Source organism: Phocoena sinus, chromosome X (genome assembly GCF_008692025.1).
Source record: "Phocoena sinus isolate mPhoSin1 chromosome X, mPhoSin1.pri, whole genome shotgun sequence".
In the NCBI taxonomy this organism is placed as follows: Eukaryota; Metazoa; Chordata; class Mammalia; order Artiodactyla; family Phocoenidae; genus Phocoena; species Phocoena sinus.
Genome location: NC_045784.1, coordinates 102,491,692 through 102,514,809, shown reverse-complemented (window position 1 = coordinate 102,514,809; position 23,118 = coordinate 102,491,692). Strand labels below are relative to the sequence as shown.

General features: G+C 39.6%; 1 long non-coding RNA gene across 1 annotated transcript in view; it reads right to left on the bottom strand.

Annotated features, from left to right (window-relative positions):
- LOC116748048 overlaps positions 1 to 23,059 on the bottom strand; it is a 29,739-nt gene extending 6,680 nt beyond the window's left edge. Inside the window, exons 1-2 of the long non-coding RNA XR_004348162.1 lie at positions 22,921 to 23,059; positions 12,710 to 12,830 (exon numbers count right to left, since the gene is read on the bottom strand). This is a non-coding gene — a long non-coding RNA (uncharacterized LOC116748048). The remainder of the gene's footprint in view (positions 1 to 12,709; positions 12,831 to 22,920) is intronic.
- Positions 23,060 to 23,118: the final 59 nt, after the last annotated feature.

The following is a 23,118-nucleotide window of genomic DNA, read 5'->3' as shown; positions in this document are numbered from 1 at the left end:
TAAGAGCGCTGCTTAAAGGAAGTCCAGAGACGGGCGCGAGCCGCGGCTAAAAGCGCGAACCCCAGAGACGGGCACGAGCCGCGGCTGAAAGCGCAAACCCCAGAGACGGGCGCGAGCCGCGGCTAAAACCGCGGACCCCAGAGACGGGCGGGAGACGCTAAGGCTGCTGCTGCCGCCACCAAGGGGCCTGTGTGCGAGCACAGGTCACTCTCCACACCCCTCTTCCGCGGAGCCTGTGCAGCCCGCCACTGCCAGGTTCCCGGGATCCAGGGACAACTTCCCCGGGAGTACGCACGGCGGGTCTCAGGCTGGTGCAACATCACGCCGGCCTCTGCCGCAACGTCACGCTGCCTCTGCAGCCGCAGGCCCGCCCCGCACGTAGTGCCCCTCCTACCCCCATCCCCCAACCCCCGGCCTGAGTGAGCCGGAGGCCCCGAATCAGCGGCTCCTTTAACCCCGTCCTGTCTGAGCGAAAAAACAGACGCCCTCCAGCGACCTACACGCAGAGGCAGGGCCAAATCCAAAGCTGAGCTCCTGTGAGCTGTGAGAACAAAGAAGAGAAAGGGAAATCTCTCCCAGCAGCCACAGAAGCAGCGGATTAAAGCTCCACAATCAACTTGATATACCCTGCATCTGTGGAATACCTGAATAGACAAGGAAGGATCCCAAATTGAAGAGGTGGAATTTAGGAGCGAGATCTATGATTTTTTTCCCTTTTCCTCTTTTTGTGAATGTGTACGTGTATGCTTCTGTGTGAGATTCTGTCTGTATACTCTTGCTTCCACCATTTGTCCTAGGGCTCTATCCGTCCATGACTTTTTTTTAAAAATTCTTTTTCTTAATAATTAAGTTTAATTGTAATAACTTTATTATACTTTACCTTCGTTCTTTCTTTCTTTCCTTCCTTCCTTCCCTCCTTTAGACAACGAATCACCCCAAATTGAGGAGGTGGTCTCAGGGAGCAGGATTTATGATTTTTCCCCCTTTACCTCTTTTTGTGAAGGTGTATGTGTATGCTTCTGTGTAAGATTTTTTCTGTATAGCTTTGCTTCCAACATTTGTCCTAAGGTTCTATCCGTCCCTTTTTTTTTTTCTAAATATTTTTTAATTCAATAACTATATTATACTTTATTTTATTTTTACTGTATCATCTTTCTTTCTGTCTTTTTTCCTTCTTTCCCTCCTTCCTTCCTTCCTCCCTCCCTCCCTCCCTCCCTCCTTTCTTTCCTTCTTTGCTTCTTTCTTCCTTCCTTCCTTTCCTCCTTTTCTTATTTCTTTACTCATACTTCTACTAATTCTCCCTACTTTTTCTCCCTTTTATTCTGAGCTGTGTGGATGAAAGGCTCTTGGTGCTCCAGCCAGGAGTCAGGGCTCTGCCTCTGAGGTAGGAGAGCCAACTTCAGGACACTGGTCAACAAGAGACCTCCCAGCTCCACATAATATTAAACGGTGGAAATATCCCAGAGACCTCCATCTTAACACCAGCACCCAGCTTCACTCAACGACCAGCAAGCCACAGTGCTGGACAACCTATGCCAAACAACTAGCAAAACAGGAACACAACCCCACCCATTAGCAGAGAGGCTGCCTAAAATCATAATAAGGCCACAGACACCCCAAAACACACCACCAGACGTGAACCTGCCCACTAGAGAGACAAGATCCAGCCTCATCCAGCACAACACAGGCACTAGTCCCCTCCACCAGGAAGCCTACACAACCCACTGAAACAACCTTAGCCACTGGAGACAGACATCAAAAACAACGGGAACTACGAAAGTGCAGCCTGCAAAAAGGAGACCCCAAACACAGTAAGATAAGCAAAATGAGAAGACAGAAAAACACACAGCAGATGAAGGAGCAGGATAAAAACCCACCAGACCTAACAAATGAAGAGGAAATAGGCAATCTACCTGAAAAAGAATTCAGAATAATGATAGTAAGGATGATCCGAAATCTTGGAAGTAGAATGGACAAAATGCAAGAAACAGTTAACAAGGACCTACAAGAACTAAAGATGAAACAAGCAACGATGAACAATGCAATAAATGAAATTAAAATCACTCTAGATAGGATCAATAGCAGAATAACTGAGGCAGAAGAACGGATAAGTGACCTGGAAGATAAAGTAGTGGAAATAACTACTGCAGAGCAGAATAAAGAAAAAAGAATGAAAAGAACTGAGGACAGTCTCAGAGACCTCTGGGACAACATGAAACGCACCAACATTCGAATTATAGGGGTTCCAGAAGAAGAAGAAAGAAAGAAAGGGACTGAGAAAATATTTGAAGAGATCATAGTTGAAAACTTCCCTAATATGGGAAAGGAAATAGTTAATCAAGTCCAGGAAGCACAGAGGGTCCCATACAGGATAAATACAAGGAGAAACACGCCAAGACACATATTAATCAAACTGTCAAAAATTAAATACAAAGAAAGCATATTAAAAGCAGCAAGGGAAAAACAACAAATAACACACAAGGGAATCCCCATAAGGTTAACAGCTGATCTCTCAGCAGAAACCCTACAAGCCAGAAGGGAGTGGCAGGACATACTGAAAGTGATGAAGGAGAATAGCCTGAAACCAAGACTACTCTACCCAGCAAGGATCTCATTCACATTTGATGGAGAAATTAAAACCTTTACAGACAAGCAAAAGCTGAGAGAGTTCAGCACCACCAAACCAGCTTTACAACAAATGCTAAAGGAACTTCTCTAGACACGAAACACAAGAGAAGGAAATGACCTATAGTAGCGAACCCAAAACAATATATAAAATGGAAATAGGAACATACATATCGATAATTACCTTAAATGTAAATGGACTAAATGCTCCCACCAAAAGACACAGATTGGCTGAATGGATACAAAAACAAGACCCTTATATATGCTGTCTACAAGAGACCCACTTCAGAACTAGAGACACATACAGACTGAAAGTAAGGGGATGGAAAAAGATATTCCATGCAAATGGAAACCAAAAGAAAGCTGGAGTAGCAATTCTCATATCAGACAAAATAGACTTTAAAATAAGGACTATTAAAAGGGACAAAGACGGACACTACATAATGATCAAGGGATCGATCCAAGAAGAAGATATAACAATTGTAAATATTTATGCACCCAACATAGGAGCACCTCAATACATAAGGCAAATACTAACAACCATAAAAGGGGAGATCAACAGTAACACATTCATAGTAGGGGACTTTAACACCCCACTTTCACCCATGGACAGATCATCCAAAATGAAAATAAATAAGGAAACACAAGCTTTAAATGATACATTAAACAAGATGGACTTAATTGATATTTATAGGACACTCCATCCAAAAACAACAGAATACACATTTTTCTCAAGTGCTCATGGAACATTCTCCAGGATAGATCATATCTTGGGTCACAAATCAAGCCTTGGTAAATTTAAGAAAACTGAAATTGTATCAAGTATCTTTTCCGACCACAACGCCATGAGACTAGATATCAATTACAGGAAAAGATCTGTAAAAAATACAAACACATGGAGGCTAAACAATACACTACTTAATAATGAAGTGATCACTGAAGAAATCAAAGAGGAAATAAAAAAATACCTAGAAACAAATGACAATGGAGACACAACGACCCAAAATCTATGGGATGCAGCAAAAGCAGTTCTAAGGGGGAAGTTTATAGCAATACAAGCCCACCTTAAGAAGCAGGAAACATCTTGAATAAACAACCTAACCTTGCACCTCAAGCAATTAGAGAAAGAAGAACAAAAAAACCCCAAAGCTAGCAGAAGGAAAGAAATCATAAAAATCAGATCAGAAATAAATGAAAAAGAAATGAAGGAAACAATAGCAAAGATCAATAAAACTAAAAGCTGGTTCTTTGAGAAGATAAACAAAATAGATAAACCACTAGCCAGACTCATCAAGAAAAAAAGGGAGAAGACTCAAATCAATAGAATTAGAAATGAAAAAGGAGAAGTAACAACTGACACTGCAGAAATAAAAAAAATCATGAGAGATTACTACAAGCAACTCTATGCCAATAAAATGGACAATCTGGAAGAAATGGACAAATTCTTAGAAATGCACAACCTGCCAAGACTGAATCAGGAAGAAATAGAAAATATGAACAGACCAATCACAAGCACTGAAATTGAAACTGTGATTAAAAACCTTCCAACAAACAAAAGCCCAGGACCAGATGGCTTCACAGGTGAATTCTATCAAACGTTTAGAGAAGAGCTAACACCTATCCTTCTCAAACTCTTCCAAAATATAGCAGAGGGAGGAACACTCCCAAATTCCTTCTACGAAGCCACCATCACCTTGATACCAAAACCAGACAAGGATGTCACAAAGAAAGAAAACTACAGGCCAATATCACTGATGAACATAGATGTAAAAATCCTCAACAAAATACTAGCAAACAGAATCCAACAGCACATTAAAAGGATCATACACCATGATCAAGTGGGGTTTATTCCAGGAATGCAAGGATTCTTCAATATACGCAAATCTATCAATGTGATAAACTATATTAACAAATTGAAGGAGAAAAACCATATGATCATCTCAATAGATGCAGAGAAAGCTTTCGACAAAATTCAACACCCATTTATGATAAAAACCCTCCAGAAAGTAGGCATAGAGGGAACTTTCCTAAACATAATAAAAGCCATATATGACAAGCCCACAGCAAACATCATCCTCAATGGTGAAAAACTGAAAGCATTTCCACTAAGATCAGGAACAAGACAAGGTTGCCCACTCTCACCACTCTTATTCAACATAGTTTTGGAAGTTTTAGCCACAGCAATCAGAGAAGAAAAGGAAATAAAAGGAATCCAAATCGGAAAAGAAGAAGTAAAGCTGTCACTGTTTGCAGATGACATGATACTATACATAGAGAATCCTAAAGATGCTACCAGAAAACTACTAGAGCTAATCAATGAATTTGGTAAAGTAGCAGGATACAAAATGAATGCACAGAAATCTCTGGCATTCCTATATACTAATGATGAAAAATCTGAAAGTGAAATCAAGAAAACACTCCCATTTACCATTGCAACAAAAAGAATAAAATATCTAGGAATAAACCTACCTAAGGATACGAAAGACCTGTATGCAGAAAATTATAAGACACTGATGAAAGAAATTAAAGATGATACAAATAGATGGAGAGATATACCATGTTCTTGGATGGGAAGAATCAACATTGTGAAAATGACTCTACTACCCAAAGCAATCTACAGATTCAATGCAATCCCTATCAAACTACCACTGGCATTTTTCACAGAACTAGAACAAAAAATTTCACAATTTGTATGGAAACACAAAAGACCCCGAATAGCCAAAGCAATCTTTAGAACGAAAAAAGGAGCTGGAGGAATAAGGCTCCCTGACTTCAGACTATATTACAAAGCAACAGTAATCAAGACAGTATGGTACTGGCACAAAAACAGAAAGATAGATCAGTGGAACAGGATAGAAAGCCCAGAGATAAACCCACGCACATATGGACACCTTATCTTTGATAAAGGAGGCAGGAATGTACAGTGGAGAAAGGACAGCCTCTTCAATAAATGGTGCTGGGAAAACTGGACAGGTACATGTAAAAGTATGAGATTAGATCACTCCCTAACACCATACACAAAAATAAGCTCAAAATGGATTAAAGACCTAAATGTAAGGCCAGAAACTATCAAACTCTTAGAAGAAAACATAGGAAGAACACTCTATGACATAAATCACAGCAAGATCCTTTCTGACCCACCTTCTAGAGTAATGGAAATAAAAACAAAAATAAACAAATGGGACCTAATGAAACTTCAAAGCTTTTGCACAGCAAAGGAAACCATAACCAAGACCAAAAGACAACCCTCAGAATGGGAGAAAACATTTGCAAATGAAGCAACTGACAAAGGATTAATCTCCAAAATTTACAAGCAGCTCATGCAGCTCAATAAAAAAAAAACAAACAACCCCATCCAAAAATGGGCAGAAGACCTAAATAGACATTTCTCCAAAGAAGATATACAGAATGCCAACAAACACATGAAAGAATGCTCAACATCATTAATCATTAGAGAAATGCAAATCAAAACTACAATGAGATATCATCTCACACCAGTCAGAATGGCCATCATCAAAAAATCTAGAAACAATAAATGCTGGAGAGGGTGTGGAGAAAAGGGGACACTCTTGCACTGCTGGTGGGAATGTGAATTGGTTCAGCCACTGTGGAGAACAGTATGGAGGTTCCTTAAAAAACTACAAATAGAATTACCATATGACCCAGCAATCCCACTACTTGGCATATACCCTGAGAAAACCAAAATTCAAAAAGAGTCATGTACCAAAATGTTCATTGCAGCTCTATTTACAATAGCCAGGACATGGAAACAACCTAAGCGCCCATCATCGGATGAATGGATAAAGAAGATGTGGCACATATACACAATGGAATATTACTCAGCCTTAAAAAGAAATGACGCCAAAACAGAAACAAAAACAAACCTTCTTTGGGGCTTCCCTGGTGGCGCAGTGGTTGAGAGTCTGCCTGCCGATGCAGGGGACACGGGTTCGTGTCCCGGTCTGGGAAGATCCCATATGCCGCGGAGTGGCTGGGCCCATGAGCCATGGCCGCTGAGCCTGTGCGTCTGGAGCCTGTGCTCCTCAACGGGAGAGGCCACAGCAGTGAGAGGCCCGCGTACCGCAAAAAAAAAAAAAAAAGAAATGAAATTGAGCTATTTGTAATGAGATGGATAGACCTAGAGTCTGTCATACAGAGTGAAGTAAGTCAGAAAGAAAAAGACAAATACCGTATGCTAACACATATATATGGAATTTAAGGGAAAAAAATGTCATGAAGAACCTAGGGGTAAGATAGGAATAAAGACGCAGACCTACTGGAGAACGGACTTGAGGGTATGGGGAGGGGGAGGGGTGAGTTTTGACAGGGCGAGAGAGAGTCATGGACATATACACACTAACAAACGTAGTAAGGTAGATAGCTGGGGGGAAGCAGCCGCAAGGCACAGGGATATTAGCTCGGTGCTTTGTGACAGCCTGGAAGGGTGGGATGGGGAGAGTGGGAGGGAGGGAGACGCAAGAGGGAAGACATATGGGAACATATGTATATGTATAGCTGATTCACTTTGTTATAAAGCAGAAACTAACACACCATTGTAAAGCAATTATACCCCAATAAAGATGTTTAAAAAAAAAAAAAAATGCTCATTGTTAAAGATCTGATGAGAATTAATTACAATGGAATTGATGAAGAAATTTGGTTATTTCTGTGACATACAACATTTTAAGATAATAATTGGAATTATTACTGATAACATACCAGGACACTTCAAATTCCCAGGAATTTCATACAATTTCTGGATCACATATATCTATACAAATACAACATAAAGAAGGCTTAGTACTACTTATTTGACAATGCTTCCCATGTAATTTAGCATATCAAATATGCCCAATAAGTTTAACATCTCTCTTTTTCTAAGGAGAGTAATTCTGTTGTGATTTTCCAGGGGCTTCTGGAAAAATCTCAAAGTTACTTCCAGGTCAAAAAGACTTCATTTAGAATTTGATTTTTTTTTTGGTCGGGGGGGCAGTTTTCAAAAATATCAAAAGGCTTTAAAAACATTTGGTCAAATAGGATCATAGGTCACTGAAACAATACTTAATTATCTATTTAGCCATAGTGACAATTAGACTTCACAGGCAAATACAGAAAATTGTATACTTGTAAACAAACAAACAAAATACCTTAGCTCTTTTAATAGAGAAGACTCAATTTTCTTACGTAATCAAAGACTTGATAAAGACAATGTGAAACAGGAAATTATTATTTTTTGCGGTACGCGGGCCTCTCACTGTTGTGGCCTCTCCAGTTGCGGAGCACAGGCTCTGGATGCGCAGGCTCAGCGGCCATGGCCCACGCGCCCAGCCGCTCCACAGCATGTGGGATCCTCCTGGACTGGGGCACGAACCCACGTCCCCTGCATCAGCAGGCGGACCCTCAACCACTGTGCCACCAGGGAAGCCCGAAACAGGAAATTATTTTGATAAGACACAAAATCTTTATCTTCTAGGCAAATTACTTAAAAGAAAGAAAAACCATTTACAATCTCTTACAAGAGCAGATCAATAGTGCACAAAATCTTTGTCCTTTTAACAGAGAGAAAACCAAATTCTAATATTGCACCAGCTACTTTTGATATTAAAACTCAATTTTCACTCAAATAAATTCATTCTAATATTAGCCAGCTTAACCATGCATAAAATTATTTCCCAAGATTCCTTTCCCATAAACCTTTTACAACTTTCTTTTTTTACATTTAGGTTTTGTCCTATGTTTTCCTTCTTTTCCATTCTGAAATAACCAGCCTTAGGACAAAATTACTTCCCTTTCCCTCAACAAAAATGCATTTCCATTCCTCATACCTTCTTTTACTGAAAACATACATCCTACTTGCCTTGCATATGGAAACTTTCCCTTATTATTTCTAGTAGTTTTAATTACATATAACTTTTAACACTTAAAAACTTTAATTTCTACTGAAAATAAATAAGTAAACAATTGTGAACTATTTTATACATTAGCATTTTGTGGCAAATTTATAAACATTTTATATTTTCTAGAAACATATGCTTTTTCATAGTGATTTTTTTTCAGTGTGGCACAAAACATGTTTACTAATAAACCCAAATATCTTTAGCTGCTCTGTAAAACAAAACCAAAAGTGGATAAACCTACATTCAGTAATTAGTGTTTCAGTATTTCATCTTATTTGGAAATTATCTAGATATTTAATGACTATCATTTAATTTAACTTAGCAAAACTTTAAGGTTTCAGGTTACCAAAAAGATTTGGGGAAACTGCTTAAGCAGATATACTGTAAAATATAATTATTACTAAAAAGTTCACCTAAAAACTCTTATCTCACTTACATCTATTTAATTCACTTGTTTTCAACAATTATGCTTAGATTACTTCATCATACCAAGTTATGTTTCTTACTGACAAGTTTTATAAGAGATATCATGAACTTATTTGACTAATAAACCTAGGTAGAATAAAAGTTGTATGTCTGCATTATATTCAATGTTGATAACTCTAAAGACATGTCTATTTTAATTAAACCAACAGATTTAAATTAGCTTTAATACCAAATATTTTCCTAGATCACACAAACCTGAAAAGCATTTGGGTTAGTTTCTATTATATTTTTTGAGAATTTTATAAATACTTAATTCATATAGGCATTCATTTTCTTTAAGCCAATTAAACAGAACTCTTTTACAAATTAATTTTGGCAATACCATCTGGAGGTAAAAAAAAAAATACCACACATCTATAACATATATAGAGACACACATAAACATACAGATGCAAACTTTATAGTTGACACTTTATAGTTCTTGTCCTAAAATTTTAACCATGAGACAGATACGATAATATAAAACTCACTAGCTTATAAAAGAACAGTTGAAATAAGTATACCTGCTCCAATGGCTATGGCTAAAGCTTCTTCTAATAATATTTGTGGAGAAGACACTGAAGATTTGTATTTGTCCTTAACAAGTAACCTTATAGAAGCTGTGGACCAGATTTGGGGCAAGAGAGCTTTTATAGCAGTTTGTATTTTTTAAAAGCCTTCCCCCCACTTTTTTCTTTCATTCTCAGGAATTAGCAATGGTCTAGATAAGAGTTCCCAGATAAAGCCTAGGTAAAACATTTACTTCTCAAAGGCTCAGGGAAAGAATGCAAGTTCCTCCAAGAAGGACTTTTGTTCTTTAAAGACCAGAATTTTTACAATACTTACAAGCTTTCTGAGATAAGTAGGGGAGGTTTTCGGATAGGTAAAAAAGATAGGTGGACTTTGCATTTTTTCTGGAGCCACATTTCTGGTTTTGCAAAGATCTGTAAGATAAGGACAGTTGCTTTTAATTTCTCAAGAAATTGGGTTGCAACTGAAATGGCATCATAGGTTGTTCCACTCATCCAACCACATTATCTTCAATCTGCTTTTCTGTATCAGGGAAAAGATTCCCAACTAAGATGAAAACCAAAATATTTCTATGTTCTGGATTTAGAAATATTTGTCTTTGGAATGTTTTAGTAAATCCTTCCACAAAGGCTTCAGAAGGTTTTTCTTTCCCTCTGGGTGTATAGTTTTCATTTTAGCTTGGGGGAGAAGGCCTTTAAAAAAGTTCCCAGGGCTTCCCTGGTGGCGCAGTGGTTGAGAGTCCGCCTGCCAATGCAGGGGACACGTGTTCGTGCCCCGGTCCGGGAAGATCCCACGTGCCGTGGAGCGGCTGGGCCCGTGAGCCATGGCTGCTGAGCCTGCGCGTCCGGAGCCTGTGCTCCGCAGCGGGAGAGGCCACAACAGTGAGAGGCCCGCGTACCACAAAAAAAAAAAGTTCCCAATAGGTTTTGACTATCAGCTTCAATTTGGCCAACTTCTGACCGCGGAGCTACTTTAAAAAAAAAAAATCCTTTCAAATATCTTGTCAGGTTTCATCCGGGAAAAACAGTAAATATTTCTGGCAGTATTGAACAATTCCTTGGACTAAAGAGGCGCCCCCAAAGGGGGTGCAAACGGTATTTTATTTTCCTTTCTCTACAGGATACAACAGACAGAGATCTGGGAGAGCCAACTGTAGCAAGAATTATTACCCTTAGCCAGCTTCTGCCAGTTTCCCCAGGATCCCATCTGCAAGCTCTGAGTGGGGTTTAAAGTAGAGAGTGTAAGCTCTGGTATCTACCAGAATTTGGTAAAGTTTTTGATTGATTTTAACTTTAGTTTCCCCTTGGCTGCTTAAGGGAATAAAGTAGCAGTTTACTAGAAAAATCCCTCAGAGTCTCATCAACTCTCGCCCCTCCTTAGAAGGTAGATATGGGGGCATTCAAGCTGATGTGAAGAATTTGCATAGGACCTTTGAGGATCTCTTTTCCAGTATCCCAGTTGATTACAATAGATATCAATCTCTAGGACAGCATTTTGATGATGGACCCCTAGGAGGGTGTAATTCAGGAGGCCTTGGTGTTGTTTTAGATACCTTTTGTGTCTTTGATTTTCCATTAGCCTTTTACAACAAAATTTTCACTGAAGCTATTTTGGAATCTAGAAGCCTTTTGGAAGCTTCTACATATCAATTAAAATAGGTATCCCATTCTGTTTGTTTGATTTGGGAACCTTTGATTTTTAGTGAACCTCTTAACTGAACGATCTTGTCTACTTGGAACATTCCCCATAATGGCCATTGTAATTCTAGGATTTTTTTTAGCAAGATTCTGCCATTTTTGTAGATATTTATAGCTTCCGGGACCATAGTTCTTACACATAAAATAAGCAGGTGTGCCAAAAGGTGGTGCATTCAACTCTGGAATTTAAGGATCCCATTTCTTTTAGCTAATCCTTTTTGGTCTCTTGGAGCCAAACTACAGTAGTCTGTCCTTAATCACAGGGGAAACATTCCAAGAAAGACCCCTAGTGGATGCCTGAAACTAAGGATAGTACCAAACCCTATATATATTTTTTCCTATACGAACATACATACATATTGTAAAGTTTAATTTATAAATTAGGCACAGTAAGAGAGTTACAATAATAACTAATAACAAAATAGAACAATTATAACAATATACTGTAATAAAAATTATGTGAATGTGGTCTCTGTCACAAAATATTTTATTGTACTATACTCAGCCTTCTTGTGATGATGTGAAATGATAAATGCCTATGTGATGACATGAAGTGAGGTGAATGACGTAGGCATTGTGATGTAGCGTTAGGCTACTATTGACTTTCTTATGATATGTCAGAAGGATCATCTGCTTTGGGTGATCCTAGATCATCGAGCCATGATGTTGATGGCTGGATGTCAGGAGCGGACAATGTCACTGGTTGGGGATCCTGGGCAGGATGGAGCTGGAGGGCTCAAGGTTTCATCAAGCTACTCAGAATTGTGTGCAATTTAAAATTTATGAATTGTTTAATTCTAGAATTTTCCATTTAATACTTTCAGACCATGGTTGACTAGGGGTAACAGAAACTATGGAAGGTGAAACTACAGATATGGCGGGACTACTGTAATACCTAAGAGGGTTGTGCTGCTGCATTGGGGATTGTGTGGTGTTTTACAGCATACCTCATTGCATGGAAATTTTCTTGAGGTTGGTGATCAACTTATCCTAACACAGGAATCTTAGAGTTAGGTGGTGAGTGCTCCATCAGTTTTTAAGTACTTGACCCATGCCCACCAATTTTGTGACTTTTGGCTTCCAACAATCCCATTAGCAATAGCCCTTATCTACACAAAACAAGACAAACAAACATGTGCACCTTAACACACCAGCAGTAACCAAGAGATGTTACTGTGGCCTGGACAAGAGAAGGCCCTGTACACACCACCAGCAATTCCCAATGTGGAACCTGGGACTCGGGAAAGGACTGAACCAGAAGACCCAGCAAGTGGGGACTACAGACTGGGATTCTAAACAAATGGGGAACTATTGACAGAATCGCCAGCAGTTCCCAACGTGGAATCTGGGGACTAAACTAAGGGCTGGGGTTTTCCAGTCAAATAGGGGATTGTGGTCTAACTACCAGAAGGTCCCAATGTGGAACTGCAGAAAGCCAATTAGATTGAAAGCTCAAGGCAAAGAGAGTGGAGCTCAGAACCAAGAGGAACTTACCCACGGCCCTCGGAAATGGCGAGAAAGAGAACTCAGGGGGTTCACAAGGTATCACTCCTGTGTTTCTCATTGTCCCTGAAGCCATCAGAAGTCTCCTTCAGTCCCACTGCTGCCACCGAATCTGTTAAATAACAAAGTTCAACTGAGTAAATTTTAAATATCTTATTGGCTTTATTAAACAATTCATGAATTGGGCAGCATACCATCTACCAAATAGGAAAAAGCTCTGAGGAGCTGTACAAAATGGAAGACTTTTACAGGTAGAAGGAGGCAGAACAAGGAAGTTATTCTAACAGAGAGCTGGTTGTTTCAAGCAAGGTTACCTTCCTCTGGGGGACAGCAGGGGTCCATCAAGGAGATTACCTTTTTAGTGCTAACCAGGAAATTCCAGACTGACTGGTTAAGATTACATTCCTAGGAGAGGCTGAAACTGTAATTCGGTTTCCTATGTATTAAGTCTCCATTTGGTGACATGGGCTTAGCACAAGTGACTCCATTTGGGGCCTTATCTCCTTTCTTTAAAAATTAATTTATTAATTTATTTGTTTATTTTTGGCTGTGTTGGATCTTCGTTGCTGCACATGGGCTTTCTCTGGTTGCAGCGAGTGGGGGCTACTCTTCGTTGAGGTGCATGGGTTTCTCATTCTGGTGGCTTCTCTTGTTACGGAGCACAGGCTCTAGGAGCATGGGCTTCAGTAGTTGTGGCACGTGGGCTCAGTAGTTGTGGTTCGCGGGCTCTAGAGCACAGGCTCAGTAGTTGTGGCACATGGGCTTAGTTGCTCGGCGGCATATGGGATCTTCCTGGACCGGGGCTCAAACCCATGTCTCCTGCATTGGCAGGCGGATTCTTAACCACTGTGCCACCAGGGAAGCCCCCTTATCTCCTTTTTAACATACAATTTCCATAGTATAAAAAACTGTATGAATATGTGTCTATATATGTATATGTATACAGAAACATCTCTTGGATATGTACACCAAAATAACAAGGGTTGTTTCTACGTGGTGGGAGTTTTAGATGATCTTGATTTTCTGCTTTATACCTTTCTATTATGTCTTCTGAATTTTTGTTATCACTATTCCTGCTGCCCAGGAGTAAGGTCAGCTTGATGAGCATACAACCTGTGCTATCACACAGGGTCCCATGCTTAGAAGAGCCCATGTTTGGTTTAATATTCTGCTGTCACTATTTTGAAATTCTGAGTAATTCATGAACAAGGGGCCCCACATTTTCATTTTGCACTGAGCCCTACAAATTACATTGCTGGTCCTGTCAGGAGTATAGCTTGCCTCTTCAACTCTCATCCGGAAATGTGTTGTTCTACAACCACCACGTGAGAACTTGCTACTCTCATTTTTGTTCCTTCAAGTAGAAGGGTAATACCTCTCAACAAGGAGGCTTTTGACCTATTTTTTCCACTGTCAGCAAGACTATCAATCCTCTCCCTGAAGGGAAGGGAAAGCCTCTGAGGGCAGATTATTTTTTCTTCCCTACTAGATTTTAGTTTTACACTCTCTCCCAGCCCCTGACAGGATGGATTGCAGGTGTCCTTAATAGAGTACCTACGTTCCAACATGCCAATTCTAGGAGGAGAAAAATCTGTTCTCCTGTGATCCACAATCAATCCCAGCCACTACTCTAGCATCAAATGCATATGTGTACATTTACATATGTGAATTATTGTTAAGTCATTCTATAATGAGCCTTCGTGCCTAGAGCCTTGCCAAGCAAGGTTTTCATAATATCCCTAAGTAGTTTAGCAACAACTCAGAGCAACAACTAAAGCCAATCTTCATAGCTATCAGTGAATATACCCACGCCCATATTCATGAGATTTCCTTATAGTTTATTCCCATCAGCTAAGCTTTTTATTGTCAGGAAGTTTCATGTAATTCTCCACCTGGAGATTTCACTGTGCATTCCTTCCTTTGGATCTTTTATAAAGATTTTTTTTAAACTAGCCTCCCCACCAATCCCTAAGAAATCATATTTTCAAAATGTCAAAATAATGTCCTTAACCTCCTTTAACTCTACGTCTGTTTCTTATTTCTAAGGTGATATCTACTGAGAGGAAAGAGGGTCAAGGTCCTATAGTGACTCAATTCCCTTAAAAACAGTGGTCATGGGAATTCCCTGGTGGTCCAGTGGTTAGGACTCTGCGCTTTCACTACTGTGGGCCCGGGTTCAATCCCTGGTTGGGGAACTAAGATCCTGCAAGTGTGGCATGGCCCCAAAACAAACAAACAAAAACCTAAAAAACAAACAAACCCAAAACAGTGGTCGTAAGATCTTGTCAAAAACTTTTGGAGGTCAATTTATATTATATCCATCAAATGTCTTATCTGCATGTTGTTTAATCCTTCAAATAAACCCACTTAGCTAGATAAGAATTATAGAAATCACCACATTTCCTCTAAGGAGTTCTTTTGGTTCAAATATCCTCTACTAGCTTTACTGACATGACATCAAACTCCCCAGTTTTTGAGTGACCTCCATTGTTCCATAACTGTCACATAAACAAAAAACTTTTAATTATGGATATTTTCAAACACACACAAAAGTACAGAAAATAGTGCAATGGAATTCCAGGTAGCTACTACTCAGCTTCAGCAATTACATTTGCCTATCTCAATCATCACTTTTTAATTTTGTTTCTCGATTTAGAGGAAATTTTGAGCATTAGATTCTAACTAGGAATACAGCCAAGTTCATATTCTCGCTTGAAATAAAGCTGTCACCTAAGTAGCAGTTATCTAGTTAAAATCAAAGAGCATCCCCATTTCCAGATTTTCCATCTCTAACCAACCTTCTTTCTAACTCCCTCTCCTCCCGCCCCTGAGCTGCAACTGGCACTTGTCCCAGCTAACTGGTCTAATCCTTTCAACTACTTAAATGTAGGACAGGAGGACTTTGAGAATAGATTTGCTTAGCATACTGCAGAAGAGGCAAAATTGCCCTCTGACCACTGCATCCCAGGGCAATTCCATTTCAATTCTTTAACTTCTGTAGAAGTGAACAAATAACAGCATTGGAATAAAGCTTATTTTTCAGAACTTTTGTTCAAAGCTCAGTGTAAAAGCATGCCCACGTCTATCCATGTGAAAGTGGATATTACACAAAGTAGGCAAGAAGAGCAAGGCTCAGAGGGAATAAGATGGAAGATTAAGTTATGGATCAAGGGAAAGGAAGCAATGTTTTTAGCCTCCTTCTGGGAGACTTTATCTCCTTTATCTTCCCAGCAACTTCTGGTATAATCTAATTCCCATTTTACATATGAGGAAACTGAGGAAATTCAAACCTCAGAAGTCCTATGGCTCAAGACATCAGTTTGTTAATGTTGCAGGAGGAACTGAATCTGATCTATTTGACTCCAGAGCCATGCCTTTCTAAGTCAGGAGCACTGGAAATTGGTTGGGATCCCCAGGACAATCCTTTCTGAGGCCTGAGCCTGCAAACAAATACCACTTTGTAATAAGACTTTCTCTCTTTCTCACCAGATGGTCCCCTAAATTAGTTGAAGCCTGTGGGCCTTAAATATAAAATAGGCAGATGCAGCTTGATTATAATACAGCAGTTTGGTTTTAGTTGCAAGTGTTATGCTTAAAATGCAAGAATGTGATTGATTTACAGAATTTTTTTTAAAGGATAGGGGTTTTTTTGTGCTTGGCCAGCCCAGCTCCTGAATGCCTGGCTGCTCTCCAAAACAGACAGAACTACACCTAGGCAGGCCACCAAAAGTAAGGGTTCTATTTCTCTGGGACAGCCCTGAGCAACAGGACCTTCGCGCAATCCATACTGCTGATGCTGCCTCTATGAGACCCACCGGAGGCAGTTCTTGCTCTTCCTCCCTTAGCCAGACTAGGCGAGAGGTATTTCGTCAAGAAGTCCCCAGCTTGCTGGAATAATATCCACCCAGCTCCTTCTTTGCCATTGGCATTTACCCTAGCCTGCCTGGATCTAGAAGCTGATCCCTCTGGACTAAAGATCGTGCCTCTTCTTCTCCAATGAATTGAGGGGACAAGAGGCAGCTTTAAAACTTGCTTCTCTTTTACTCACACTTAGTATGCCTGTTTCGTCTGTACGTAAAGACTCCACTCACCTACAGCTATGAAAAACCCCGCTCTAACTTTGGAACTGAGAAATCATTCTTTATTCAGACACGTGCTTCCTCCACAAAGCATAGCAGCTGGGTGCATTGGAGGCAGCAGTGAGGGTGCAGGATCCAGGAAGGATGGGGAAGAAAGCAATTCTGAAAGGGAGTGAGGAGCAGTCTCAGGGAAGGGAGATGTCATCAGAGGGTTAAGCAGGCAGCAGGAAGGAAGAGGAATTCACTATTGAGGAGAAATGGAGAAGGGACTAAGTACCAAGCACTATGCTAGATGCTTCACATATACCAAGTGAGGAGGGACTGGAAATGGAGAGAAATTTATGAATGCTATTAAACTAGTGCAGGCAAGAAGTAATTAGGGACTTAAGAGAGTGGTGGCAGTTTGAATGGGAAAGAGAGGACAGAAGCAGGATTCACTGTGAAGTGAGGCTCGGCCCGACTTAGCAATTGATTGGGTGTAGAGGTCAAGGAGAAGGAGGAAACCAAGAGCTTTGGTTTTCATAATAAGTGACTGGGAAGATAAGAGGAAATGATTGTCAGGAGATGGATTTAGACAAGGTTAATCAATTCAGTTTGGGGCCTATTTAAGCTTTAAAAAATTTTTGTTATGCAAATTTCAAAACATAGACGAAAAGAGAGAATAGGATATACCACTACCTAACTCAACAATTATCAACTCACAGCCAATCAATACCCTTACCTATTCCTTCTCTCCCCAACGGGATTATTTTGAAGTAAATCCCGGACATCATATGATATTATCCATAAACACTTCAGTATGTATTTCTGAAAGATATTCCTAACATAGCCACATATAATTATCTCACCTAAAAAGGTAACATTAAGCCTTTAATGTCATCAAATACTTAATGTCATTGGTAATTATTCAAACTTCCTCAATCGGCCCCTTGTTTGTTTGATTTATATAGTTGATTGGTTAAAACCAGGATCCAGATAAGCAGTCCCACTGAATGTAAGATTCTGTCTGAAACAGCCATATGGAGATATCAAGCAGGCAACTGAAATTTTGGGTCCAAAATTCAAGAGGTAGCGGCCAGAAATATAGATGTGGAAATCATCTTCCCAGAGAGAATCGTTGAAGCTATTTGAATAGATGAAGCTATTGAGTATGTATTAAAGGGGAAGAATATAACAATAAAAATGGCCCAAGGATAGAACCCTGGGGAAAAACTACATTTTGAAGAGAAGAAAGAGACTGAGGATGGGGACGAGGAGGGATTAGTCTGGGAAAGAAACAAGAAGCTGAAAAGTTGAAAAAAAAAAAAGTTGTTGTCCCCAGAACCAAGAAATGAAAGTGTTGCACAGAGGGAGGACCACACAATTTTCCTCACTCAATGTTTTCCCTCAAAAGAGCCTTGTACTAGGACTCAGTCCCTACTCTACTGTGTGACTTTCTAGCTGTGTTACAAGTTGAGCAAGTCACCTCCCTAAGTCCAAGATTCTTCAGATTTAAAAACAGATAAGACCAGTCCTGATTAACAGGCTGCTATGAGGATCAAATGAGAATGGAATCATGTGAAGAAGGCCTTTGTTAACTGCAAAGCACTGGACAAATAGGAGAGGCTGTTCGTTCAATACATCCTTATTGTTATTTTTATTAATTATGTGAAAACATAACTGCTGAGTGGAGGATTTAAAGTTTTTAATATTAGGAAATCCTGAATTTGAAAGGCCATGATTCTTCAAGAGTCTCATTAGATATAATAGCCGGCTCTTAGGAGCATCTATTGTGTGCTAGACACCATTCTAAATCCTCCACATACCTTAACTCATTTGATCCTCAAAAAAAAATCTTATGAGATAGGTACTACTATTAACCTTGTTTTACAGATGAGGAAGCTAAGGCTGAGAGAAGTGACCTAACTTGCCCTAGGTCACACAACTAGGAAAGTAGCTGAGCCAGAGCTTAAGCCAAGTCTTTCCTATACCAGAGCCTGACTTCTTAATCACTACACCGAACTTCCTCTTAAAAATATGCCTTGGAAAATTAGAAGACCACCATATTGCAACCCTAATGAATTATGGATCTAGGCATCAATAGCAGCTACCATCACAAAGACAACCAGACAGGGCTTCCCTGGTGGCACAGTAGTTAAGACTCCACCTGCCAATGCAGGGGACACGGGTTTGAGCCCTGGTCCAGAAGATCCCACATGCCGCGGAGCAACTAAGCCCACGTGCCACAACTACTGAGCCTGTGCTCTAGAGCCCATGAGCCACAACTACTGAGCCTGCGTGCCACAACTACTGAAGCCTGCGCACCTACAACCCATGCACTAAAACGAAGAGCAGCCCCTACTCGCCGCAACTAGAAGCCCGTGCACAGCAACAAAGACCCAATGCAGCCAAAAATAAACAAAACAAAATAAATAAAACATTAAAAAAAGACAACCAGACATAATGTTCCTGAAGGAAGCACATGCCACCACCTATGAAGTAATTTTGCACCCCCTCCCTCCCCCGCAAAAAATTGAACCTGAATCAAACAAAGCTTTTAGATTAGGGTTATGGTTGCCAGATGAATTTCAGGATGCCCAGTTAAAACTGAATTTCAGATAAACAACAAATAATATTTTTAGTGTAAGCATGTCCCATGCAATATTTAGTATGTCCCATACACTAAATCTAGGACACAGTTATACTAAAAAAGTATTCATTGTTTATCTGAAATTCAATTTTAACTGGGAACTCTGTATTTCTATTTGCTAAATCTGGCAACCCTACTTTAGATCCAACTACCCATTTATAAGGAACACAAACAGCAGAGAAACACATTAAAGGAACCAGAATAAGGCTATCTGCACCAGACTGGGTAAATGTACAAGACAAACAACCAGATTTCTTTAACAAAGAAATGTCAAGAGCGAGAGAGAAAGAGAAAAAGAGAAACCTATAGACTAAAGAGACTTAAAAGACACAAAACTCGATCACTATGTGTAGACTATTTAGATTCTGCTTCAGATTATTAAAATACCACGACACTTGTGATATTATTGGTAATTTGAACACTGTCAAGTAATTCCATAAGTATATTAAGGAATTATTCATTTTTTAGTTTTCTAGTGGTATTGTGGGGTTTTTTTTATTGTGGGGTTTTTTAAGAAGCCCTTATCTCTTATACATTTTGAAATGTTTATGGATGAAATGACATGTCCCAGAAGTGCTTCACAATAATATGGAAAGGAGGGAAGTGGAAAGAGTATAGATGTAATAAGATTGGCTTTGAATTGAGGATGTTGAAGCTTCCTTAAAAAGTACACGTGATTTCATTATACTTTTCTATTTCGGTATATGTTTGAAGTTCCCCATAATAAAAAAAGGCTTTTGAAAAAAACAATAGCTAAAACAGAGCCTGACCTACTGTAAACACTTAATACATATTTGTTGGCAGGCAAATGGGTTTGTTAATTTTAAAAAAGGAAAGCTTCCAGATGGTCATCAAATGGAAAAACATTTTAAAATGAGATTGCAAGCATGAATATGCCTGAAAACACAAATGAGATTCATTTAGGGACCAAACTATACTCAAATGGAAACAATAATGAATTTGCTCAGACAAGGGAATTTGTTTATTAAAGATGAACAGTTGTGAAATTCTGGGCAGAAGAGGTTCATATATTATAGCTATTAATTTTGGTAAACACAGAAGACATTTTAAACCCTTCAAAAAGATGTTATGCAGAAAACAATCCACCTTAGATTTTCTTCAATATTTATTATTCCACTGAACTGTTGTAGAAAGTCATGTTAATTTCCCAAAGGCCTTTGGACAGATTTCGAAAATTTGAATGTTCAAATGCAAGTGATCGCCAATTACTAAAAATTAATGATTTCTCATGCTGAATAATGCATGCACTTGGCAGGAGGACTTTACCAAAAATGCAGTGTTGTCAGTTTTTAATGCAATCTTGCCTTACCTGCTGGGTACATGAAGGCAACCAAATTCAAAAGCAACCCTCAGCCCCCCCCACACAAGGAGCAGGTTAGTGTGTTTACTGAAGTGTTTAGTGCAGGTGAGATAAGCTGTTTATTTTATGCTTAATGTTACACTATATGGATGCACCGTAATTAATTCAACCATTCTCTTATTGATGGATATTTCCCACTATTATCAACAACAATGCATTTGACCTTATACATTTAGCCTTACATTCTGGTGCTTTAATTTCTGGGGGAGAGATTACAAGAAATGGGTTAGCTGGGCCAAAGAATATTTATAAATAGTTTTAATTTTAGCAGAAACTAATTGCATGTATTTTTAAAATTAGGGCTACGATGTGGAATGGCATTTTAAAAATGAATCACCTAACTACAAATCAACCATCTCACTAACCTCACTTCAAATGCAAAGTATGTTTAAGCTCTGCTTTAAGTAGAGAACTGGGTTCTTAGACAATCTCTCATTGACAGCACTTTTGGTGTTGAAAATTCCATGGTTTATTCTGTTTCAGAGCATCTTGTATCAGTACTTCCAGTTTGGTATTCCTTCCTGTACTAGAAGGAAGCAGCATCTTAAACTGACTCCTTGCCACTGTCTCTGAATTCTGAGTGCCATTTCTGTCTTTCCTTGGTCCCTTTTTGCAAGGAGAGACTGGCTGTCCGCACTCTTTAAAAGGTATTTTTATTGGTATCTTTTCCTCTTATTCTTTTTGTCCCTCTAATTTTAAAGATCTTTTTATTTGCTGTTCTTCAAATTCAAAAATAACAAATGCTTGTTATAACCAGTGAAACAAGGCAATAGGAGGATGTATAAACACAAAGCTAATCATCACACGTCGACCTCCTGATGTGATCAATATTAATAGCCTGCTGAGCAGCCTTCCACAACTCCCCTTGCTCATACAAACAGATCAAACATATGTGCACATATGTAAAATTCTGTTTGTTTTCACCAAAGTATAATCATACTATACACATTATTCTGCAACTTGTTTCACTTAACTATATATATATATATATATATATACACATATATTTATATATATGTGACAATAGACAATATATGTTATTTAAGAAAATATAGTGGAGATACTCTGCAGTCATAAGTTCTTTTCCAGTTCTAGAATTCATTTTTGTATTCCTTTAGAGAACATACAACCATGTATTTGTAATGAATTGTTTAATGTCTTTCTTCCCTGCTAGACTGAGAGCTCCTTGAAGGCAGGGGGCTAATTTTGTTCACCACTATATCTCCAGAATTTAGGGTAGTGCTGCCAGGACAGTAATTGCCTTTATAAAATCTATTTGTTCATTGTTTCAGTGCTTCTTGAAACCTTCAGTCTACTTAAACTGGGTCATTGCCAATACTCAAATGTACGTGTCTTTAGAAACTCAGGCCTGAGTAAATCACCACTCAAAGTTATTTAGATGGAAACTGGTGACAGTACATTTAAAAAATTTGTAAGACTTCGTGCTTTTTAGCAAAAAACCCTTTCTGCCACAAAAAAAATGAATTTTAAAGGACAGATCACATGTTTAGCAGAAAGAGAGCTCTACACTTATAATTAGAGCTTAATTCTAGTCCCACCTCTGCCATTAATTACTGTGTGGCCTTTAGAAAGTTCCTTATCCTTTCTGGTCCTGGTTTATCTGTTGCTCTAACATTCATTAATTCCAAAACTATGTACTGTCCCCTGCGTGCGGCACTAGGTTAAGTGCTAGTGATACAGGGGTGAGTGATTTAACAGCTAACAGTTAACGAATGCTTACTGCATGCTTGGTCTTTTGCTAATGGAGTCAAAGGCACTATCTCATTTAATCTTCCATGATAGCACTACCGTGATACTTTCTGTACTTTACAAAGGAGGAAACTGAGGCATAGCGAGGTAAAGTAACTTTCCCAGCATACCAAAGGACGCGGTGAAGACAGGATTGGAAGCCGGACAGTGGGGCTTCAGATGCCGTTCCAATAACCTTAGTGATCCTTGCCCTCATAATTCAACGACTATTGGCCTGCATTTAATCCCAGCCCAGTACCGGGGGGAGCGCCCTCTTGTCAATGGGAGGTTGCAGTACCTCAGGTGCTTGTCAGAGAAACCACAGAGAGACCTGACACGATCTCAGTCAGGTGAAACACTCTACCTCGCTCTCGCAGTTTCCACAACCGGAAAATGAAGCGGTGGGACGTGTCAGCGGGTCGTACGCACGCACGCCTCTCTGGGCGTCCCATTGGGTACGGGTGAGCGTGCGGGTCACGCCAGCAGGACGCGCTTCTCTGAACTCGGCACGGGGCGGGGAGAAAGGGCGCGCTGCGTGCGCGCTGGCCCTTCCGACGTCGGC